Here is a 9,910-nt window from a genome sequence, read left to right as displayed (position 1 = left end):
AAATGGGACCTCATAAAATTGCAAAGCTTCTGTAAGGCAAAAGACACTGTCAATAAGACAAAAAGGCCACCAACAGATTGGGAAAGGATCTTTACCAATCCTAAATCTGATAGGGGACTAATATCCATTCTATACAGAGAACTCAAGAAGCTGGACTCCAGAAAAATCAAATAAACCTATTAAAAAATGGGGTACAGAGCTAAACAAAGAATTCTCAACTGAGGAATACTGAATGGCTGAGAAGCACCTAAAAAAATGTTCAACAGACATCCGGCTTTCCATCCAGAGTAGACCCAAAGCAGAGGCAGCTACACCTCAGTCACCAGCTTCCCTGCCTGGGTCTCCCTTGTATGGCTACCACTCTCCATATCAATGTTTGTCAGTCTTATGGTGTGAACTCAAAGCCACCTGCAGAGTGGCTAGAAACCTAGAGTTTCTGTCCTTATATCTGGGGCTGGAGCCTGAGAAGGCACTTTCAATCCATTCTTATAAAGCTGGTGGTGGGACACCACAGAGCCTCAGCTTAGAGCTTGCTTCATGGGAGTGTAGCATTAGTGTTGCAGAAAAGCCCCTTGAGCAGTAAATAATAAGTGTTACATAAGCAACATGGGTAGTTTGATGATTGGTAGCAATCAGTTGATGTTTTCAGCAGTTGTCGATGTTCAATAGGCCCCTGGTGGGTGACCCACTCACCAGTGATTGCTGTGCACTTCCCCACAGCTGGTCTGTTTTAGGATGTGGCCCATTAGAGAGCCAGTGTTTTCTGAGTCCTTGCCAGGGCTTGTGCTCAAGCTGCATCTGGATCCCATTGGTGAGTTCTGCCAGCTGTTGGGCGTATGGGTGTTTCTTTTCCAGCACGCCTGTGAAGATGCCAGACGTCAGCATAGTGATGAGCAGCATGTGGGCAGTTTCAATCACCACTGGAGCCTGGCATTCCCTGTCTGGTTTCTACCTCTTCTCCTACAGTCATTTGCACCATCTAAGGAGCACCTAATAAAACTCCACTGTGAGCACGCATTATTTCATTTTTTCCAGTAGCTACATTAAAATGTAAAAACAGCTGGACATACTGGCTCATGTCTGTAAGTTCAGCATTCAAGAGGCTGAGGCAGAAGGATTTCTGTAAGTTCAAGACCAGCCTGAGCTATTAGTATTAGTATTAGTCAGGGTTTTTTTAGAGCAGCAATTTTCAGTCTTCCTAACACTTTGACCCTGCAATACATCTTCATGTTGTAGTAACCCCCAGCCATAAAATTATTTTGTTGCTACTTCATAACTGTAATTTTGCTGTTAAGACTCATAATGTAAATATCTGATATGCAGGATATCTGATATATGACCCCTTTAGGGGTTGTGACCCATAGGTTGAGAACCACTACTCTAGAAGAACAGAATCTATAGACTGTGTGTATATGTAAATTCCATATATACATAAGTACACATATATATGATTTATAAGAATGTACATATTACATATATGTATATACATGATTTTTATTTATATGTATATATATTTATATATGATTTATTAGAATGGCTAACAGGCTGTGGTCCAGGTAGTTCAACAATGGTTATCCCCAAAAGAAAGTCCAAAAATACAGTAGTTGTTCAGTCCATAAGACTGGATGCCTCAGCTGGTCTTCAGTATATGGCAGAACACATAGGCTCTAATGCCAATGAAGGAATTGTCTTGCAAAACAAAAAGCAGGCAGGCAAAGAGCAAAAGCATCCTTCTTCCATGGCCTTTATGTAGACTGTCATCAGAAGTTATGGCTTAGATTAAATGTGGATCTTCCCACTTCCAAAGATCTGGATTAAAGTTGTATCTTCCTATCTCAAAAGATTTGGATTAAAAGTGAGTCTTCTTACTTCAAATGATTTCATTTTAAAATAATCCCTCATAGAGGTACCCAGCTGCTTGGTTTGGGGGTTTTGTTTTTTGTTTGTTTGTTTGTTTGTTTGTTAAGTCTAGATGTACTCAAGGCGCCGGCCAAGAATAGCCATCACAGCTATATAATGGGACCCAGGCACAAAACCCAAACGAACAAGACAGGTGAAATTAATTTAAAATTTTGTGTTTAATTCAATAGATCAATATGAAATCAATGTAAGAGTGGTTGATGGGGCACTTTACATCCTTTCTCTCCATATGAATCTTTGAATACTGTCCCACGTTTCAGCTCAGACTTGATGCGCCTGCAGTTTGACGCCTAGCTTCCTGAGAGTGGTGTCTATGGACTGACACTGTGGCTCATCTGCGTTTGCAGCCCTAGAGGAGACCAAACCTGCAACCTATCACTTAGTCAAAAGCATCCAACATATCTATGTTTATCAAGACAAGACTCGGGCTTCAGAGTCCATTGGAGACCCTGGTTAAAAATAGAATGATTGCCTTCAAACCACAGATGTGTCTCATTAAAATGTGCCAGAGGAGAGGATAGAGCAGTTGCAAGAAGCAATCACTCTTTACTCAGTGTGAATTTTCTGATGTGGAGCAGACTTTAAGACTTGATTTAAGAGCCTGTCTCTCTTGCTGTTTATAGACTGTCTGGCTGCTGTGCATTATTTCATGTTAAGTCACATATCATGACATCCCCTTATCCTTTGCTGCAGTGGAAAAAGGTGAAAGTCATGACTAAGAGGCCACCATAAAAGATACATTCCCAGCCTCACAGTCTTGTGATGTTCATTAAAGTATGAACTGTGTCTGAAAGTGTTTTCCAGTTATCTTCATGACATTTTAAATACCCACCGCTACTAACTTGGTCTGCTTGTAGATTGCTTGTCTCCTTGGGCCCCTTTATAACTCCATGAGGATATTTCATCTGTCACAGAGTCCAGGATTCCATAGTTCTCTAGTATTACTTACCCTTCATTCATTTACTATAAAAGGAAATAGATTATAGAAGTATTATATCTACATAAGCTTAAGATAGCCAGAATTAAAAGTATTCATTATGTACTATGCTGGTGTTTCCTAGTTTTGTTTTTGCAAATTCTAGTGACATTTTCCAGCTACAGTGTTTTGGAACATATACGTAATAAAATAAAATGAAACCCCCCTTTAAAAAAAAAAAAAAGAAACACCTTGAGCAATTTTCTGCGTCTTTGACAAATTCCAGAGAGGAACGGTCTGAATCACCAGATGGAGGGGTGACACCCCACACAGTACTGTCCCACCCAAAGCCACAGCGTCTAGCTGCTTTCTCTGTATTCACAGTTGCGGCCTGATTTACACAGGTATGTATTATTCACAAACAAGTATTTTGACTGCCAGGTTTAGATTATCACCCAGTTTATAGAATACACAGTTCAGGATGCTTCTTCAGCTTGCTTGTTTGCTTGGGTGGGTTTTTTAATTTATAGCAGACTTGTATGTAGATATTTGTATACAGGTGCTGCTACCTAGCGGTGGAAGAGACTATAAATTCCCTGCCTGCAGAGCTTAAAGTCCAGTTGATGAAGCAGCTGGTGACACTTTAAGCAGAGGTTCTCCGTGTGTAGTTCCCAGACCAGCATCACTCTCCATATGTGGTTTGAGGACCAGCATCAATAGCACCCCTTGGGACCTATTAGAAATGTGAACTCTTGAGTCCTAGCCCAAAATCACACTGACGTGTCGTCTAACGCAAGATAGAAGTCAAGAATCACAGCAACAACAGGAGATAATAGCTCTTGGTCCTCTTTGAGTGAGGCACATATCCTGTAACCATCATAGACAATTGAGTATGTGTGCAGATGCTCATGCCCGGGTTACAGAGAAGGATGTTAGATGACCTGCTCTATCATTCTCTACCATATTTCTTAGAGACAGAGTCCCTTACTGAACCTGGAACTAGGCTGGGAACCAGAACTCCCATGCTGGTGTTACAGATGCGCATGACCATACCCAGCTTTCTTTTTGTTTTGGTTGGTTGGTGGTTTGGTTGGTTTGGTTAGGTTTAATTTTGTTTTTGAAACAGGGTTTCTCTGAATAGCCTTGGCTGTCCTAGAACTAGCTCTGTAGGCCAGGCTAGCCTCAAACTCACAGCATTCGACCTGCCTCTATCTCCCAAGTCCTAGGATTAAACATGGGTTGGAATTCAGGTTCTTGTGGCTGCTTAGAAAGCACTCTACCATCTCTGCAGCCCCTATTAATCATCTTGTGAATCAGGTACCCCAGTCTCACTCATCTCCATGTCCCTTCTATCTGTCCTCTGCCCTTGCAATCTCCCCACCCAGCCCATGGGGGTGTGGGTGGGGCAACTCATTGTCAAAGCTGCGGTATGTCACACAGTAAATACCCTTTTGCCCAAACAGTTTTACTTGCAAATGTTCATTATAATTGGTCATTTGTCTGGTTCAAGAATATCTCTTGAAACAAAATTTCAAGAGCATACATAGCTAGACTTTGGCGACCACACAAAGCTGGCCAGTGTTTCTAATCCTGACCTTGCCATGAGCCTGGTCACGGTGGATGTGGGGAAGGATATGGGTACCAGCAAAGAGGAGAATGTCTTCCTGCTATCTGGTGTGAGATTGGCTCTGGTTTGAGAGTCAGGTCATGCATTGATGTGCTGGGATATTAGAACCGCTATGAGCCTATACTGCCGTTTTAACAGATTAAAAAAAAACTTTTAACATTTTATTACATATTATTTATTATGTGGGAGAATATTATGAATGTGCGTACATGCCAGGGTGTGTGTGTGTGTGTGTGTGTGTGTGTGTGTGTGTGTGTAGATGGCAACTTACAAGAGTTGTACCCTTCTTCCATAATGTAGGTAGTAGAGGTCAAACCTCAGTTGTCAGCTTAGAGACAAGTACCTTTCCCCAGTTAGCCATTTCACTGGTCCCAGGACAGGTCCCTTTCCCAAGTAAAGTCACTGTTAAACTTAGCAGTTTTAAGATTTTAATAGTACTATGCCGGGGCCTGGCAAACACAGAAGTGGATGCTCACAGTCAGCTATTGGATGGATCACAGGGCCCCCAATGGAGGAGCTAAAGACAGTACCCAAGGAGCTAAAGGGATCTGCAACCCTATAGGTGGAACAACAATATGAACTAACCAATACCCAGCCCCTGGAGCTCGTGTCTCTAGCTGCATATGAATCAGAAGACGGCCTAGTCGGCCATCAGTGGAAAGAGAGGCCCATTGGTCGTGCAAACTTTATATGCCTCAGTACAGGGGAACTCCAGGGTCAAGAAGTAGAAGTGGGTGGGTAGGGGAGTGGGTGGGGGAGCGTGTGGGGGACTTTTGGGATAGCATTGGAAATGTAATTGAAATAAATACCCAATAAAAAATATGGAAAAAAAGATTTTAATAGTAACCATTTTTAACTAAATTAGTTTTATATGAAGTAAGCAAATTCCTGACAGTAAAATAATATACAAATAGTTGTGAAATTCAGTCACCCTGGGAGGCAATATTAAGCAAATCAAATTCCTGATTGTAAAGTAATAGAGAAATATTTTTCAGAAGACTGTGGAATTCAGTCTCCCTGGGAGGTGATAGCCTTCTCTTGCCTCCAAAGCCTCCTGACTCATATCTCACTTTCTATAGTTATTATTATTGTGTTTAACAATCTTTCCTGTGCCAGCACAATGCTTATATTTAGCATAAATTTACAGTAGTTTTTAAATTCAATTTTGAGAGTCTATCTCTCATTCTGATTATGTTCCTCACTGGTTAATATAGCTATTAAAATTACAATGGTGCTTGGAGATTTCTGGTAGATTATTGCTGCAAACTTCAGTGCCTGAAGGAAATTCAGACTTGATTTCAGATTTTTTGAAAGAGGACTCTACTTTGTAACTCAGGCTGGTCTGGGGGTCACAATTCTCCAGCCTCAGCTGAGAACTCCTAAGAGATACACATATTAGAATCTGGAAAACACTTTACATTTTCAGCTTCTCTAGATGGATGTCATGGTACTCACCTCTGATCCCAGAACTCTCAAAGCAGAAGCAAGCTCATCTTTCAAGGCCAGCCTGGTTTACATGTGGAGTTCCAGGCCAGCCAGGGATATACAGTGAGGCCTGTCTCAAGTAAATAACTAGATAAATGGATGGACGCATAGATAGGTATGTCTGTAGATAGATAGATAGATAGATAGATAGATAGATAGATAGATAGATGATAGATAGATAGATAGATAGATAGATAGATAGATAGATAGATTATAATAGATATTAAATTTTTTTAAATATAAAGAAAGTTTTTAGCTTCTCACACATCAGTTGCCCATCAGGAGCACATCTCGTACATGATATGTTTGTAAGGTCTAATTTCATGTGTAAATGTAGTTGAAGTAGTTTATCTTTTAATTTCCTATTATCTGTGCCAAGAAAAATGAATGGAGAGAACATTCATTCAGCATTATAATTCATATGAATAATGAAAGCACTACATCTTGGGGTCCAGTGGCTAAGCTGATCATGAGGCTTTAAGTTGTACACACACACACACATACGGAGAGAGAGAGACAGAGATAGAGAAAGAGAGACAGAGAACATTATGTATATATTATAGGTTTGTTGCTGTAACATTTTCTTATATTGTTCATTTTGTTTATGTCACCTAAATTGGTACTGAGTAAAGATCAAACTTAAATCTATATTCATAAAAATCATCAAATTTTGGAATTAGTATTCCATATTGCCCCTCTAACTCAATCTTGCTCTAGATTTAAGTTTGATATTTTATAGTGTGTTTCTTTCTGTATTTCATGTAGCTGAAGAGAGCAACCGTTTAGAAATCTCCATCAAAATTATTCTTGCTCCATTATCACCTAAAGACACAGAAGGCTTTGGAGGATTTCCTTTCGGACTCACGGATTTCATATGTATGCCCAGCTTTATACTGCCTGTGTCCCTCACACTATTTTGTTGAGATGCAGTTTTCATAGTTGGCCTATTCAATATGCAGACTTTCCTGTTGTGAACTAGTCGTTCCACTCATTTGTGAACATATGGGAGGTAAACCACTGAATGATAGCTGTTACCTGTTTACACGGTAACATAGGAGCAATAGTCCCGATAACTGAACTTTCAAATCTTTCTTGTCTTATACAAAATTACCTTCTAGACTCTCCATTATGCAGCATCTCAGGAGTTGCATTCAAATGGCCTGAAATTTAAAGTGGGAAAAAAAAAACCCAAAGATATAAACAGTTCTCATCTTTATAATGTTTTAATTTTTTATTATTTTTTAAAATTGTCTGTGTTTTGCCCCACGTGCATGGCTGGTCCTCTCAGAGGCCAGGGTGGAGCATCACATCCCTTTGAACTAGAGTTGCAGATAGTTATGAGCTGCCACGTAGGTCCTCCGGGGGAACAGTAGGTGCTTTTAGCCACGGTGCCATCTCTCCAGTCTTTGTCTTGTTTTTAGAGACGGTACATGTTCATGCTTTTATTATAGCATACTGTTGTTTGTTGTTATTGTTAACCTCTGAGCCTACTTTATAAATTAAACTTCACTAAAGATATGTCCATTATGAAAACCAGTACAGAGGATTCAGCTCTCTCTAGTTAGGCTCAGTACATGTATCCCATGTATAAGGGGACAGGGACTGCTGTAATTCTGCATCTGTTATTTCCTTTTTATAAGTAAGTTCTGGGATTTGTCTCCTAAATAAAACATACTAGTATTTGGAGTCAATGCTTACATTCTGTATACGCCCTTACTCTGTAGCACTGATTGGGGGCGGGGGGGCGGGGTTTGCGCATGTGTGTGTGTGCACATGTGTGTGTGTGTTGCTGAGAATACAATCCAGGCCCTTGCCCATGAGAGGCAAGCACTGTACCCTGAGCTACATGTCCAAACAGTTACACATTTTGAAGTCAAATTTCATCACTGAATGTGTGGTCCTACCATTTCTGTTTATTGTATTTACTAAGAATACATGATGACTCTGACAGTTTCTTATTCATCCTTACGCTTTGATTTTTAATTCATCTATAAAAAGTTATAATACAGCCATTGTGGTGGTGCACACCTTTAATCTCAGCACTTGGGAGGCAGAGGCAGGCAGATTTCTGAGTTTGAGGCCAGCCTGGTCTACAGAGTGAGTTCCAGGACAGCCAGGGCTACACAGAGAAACCTTGTCTCGGAAAAAAAAAAAGTTATAATACAAATAAATGAGTGCTGGGGGAGTACAGTAAAATAACAAGAACCTAGAGGTGCTCTGTTCTCATTGTTGAGAAAGCAGAGTGAATATCTATGGCTCTCAGTCTGTTTCCTATGTGGCTCTCAGTAGCCCTCAGTCTGTCTACTATGTGGTTGTCAGTCTGCCTTTTATGTGACTCTCAGTCTATGTGACTCTCAGTCTGTCTCCTATGTGACTTTCAGTCTCAAAAAATAAATAGCTTTAAAAAACAAACAAGTAAACCAAAAAAACAAAAAACAACAACAAAAAAAAAAAACCCTCAGGTGAAAGGATAACATGTAGATAAAGTTTAATATGCCCCAGGCTGGTAGGTGGCAATTTCTAGAGCCCATTGCCTGGTATGTATTACATAGTTGATTTCATTATGTCCCATCTTAGCTATGGTGTTACTATGGCAAAACAACCTAACCAAAACAGCTTTTTAAAAAAATGCTTAATTTCACAGTTCTGAGGACTCGAGTGCATAACGGCAGAGTAAAGGGGCATCTAAGAGCTCACATACTCATCTGCAAGCAAGAAGCAGAGAGAGAGAGAGAGAAAGACGGGCACACGAAAATGGCTTTTAGAAATCCTCAGAGCCCAGTCCAAATGACACACCTCCTCTAATAAGGCCACACCTCCTAATTCTTCTCCAGCAGTTCCACCACCAGCAAACCAACTATTTAAATAGAGGAGCCTATGGGCCATTAGCATACCCCCTCTATCCTCAGGCAGCACTGTTTCACTGCCAGTCCACTCATCAGCCCCCCTCCCCACTAGACTTTTCAGCATCCAGTCATTCTCTGACCCGTCAGGTTCTTATGAGTATCCCTTGTCCAGGTTGTCCTTAAAACTGTATAGAAGCCCTGAGATCTTCTCTCCTCTGCTCCCTCTCATTCTTCAGCCTCCCCTTCATCACACCATGCTCAGCAGGCTCAGGTCTCCTGGGAGATACTAGCAAATTGACTCTAGGTGTTTTCAGAGGGCACAGAGCACAACGGCACCTTTTTAAAAAGATTTTTTTTTTTATTTGCATTGGTGTTTTGCCTGCGTGTATGTCAATGTGAAGATGTCAGATCCTCTGGAAGTAGAGTTACAGACAGCTGTGAGGGGCCATGTGGGCGATGGGGCTTTAACCTGGGTCCTATGGAGGAGCAGACAGTACTGTTAACTACTGAACATCTCTCTAACCCTATCTTTATATCTCTTTCACTAAGGGGTGATTTGTGTCCCCCTACATTGTAAACTAAAATATCATCAGTACCTCAAAAGATGATTGGGAGGTGAGGTTTCAATGAGGTCAGAAGACTAGACCCTGATACAATATGACTTATCCTTAGAAGGAGAAACTTGGGCACAGACATAGAGAGAGATTGCCAAGGTGACGTGAAGACAAAAGACACCCCCTTGACTTTGGACTTCTCCCCAGACTGTATAAAAACAAATATGCATTGGCAACTCCCCCTGGTCTGTGGCATTTTCTTTTGGCAGCCCTACAAACAAAAGTATCTCCACCACTGGGGTTAATTTTGTTCTGACCCATGCAGCCAGTGGTCACTAAAAGAAGCATTGATCTGGGGGCTGGAGAGATGGTTCAGTGGTTAAGAGTATCTGCCTCTGCTCTTCCACGGAACCTGGGTTCAATTCCTAGCAGCTAACAATTGTCTGTAACCCCAGTTCCAAGGGATTTAATTCGTTCTTCTGACTGCCCTAGATACCAGACAAGCATGTGCTATATACATACATATACATGAAGGCAAAACGGCATACACATAAAATAAATT

Source organism: Mus caroli, chromosome 5 (assembly GCF_900094665.2).
Source record: "Mus caroli chromosome 5, CAROLI_EIJ_v1.1, whole genome shotgun sequence".
NCBI lineage: Eukaryota > Metazoa > Chordata > Mammalia > Rodentia > Muridae > Mus > Mus caroli.
Note: the sequence above shows the minus strand (reverse complement) of the source record.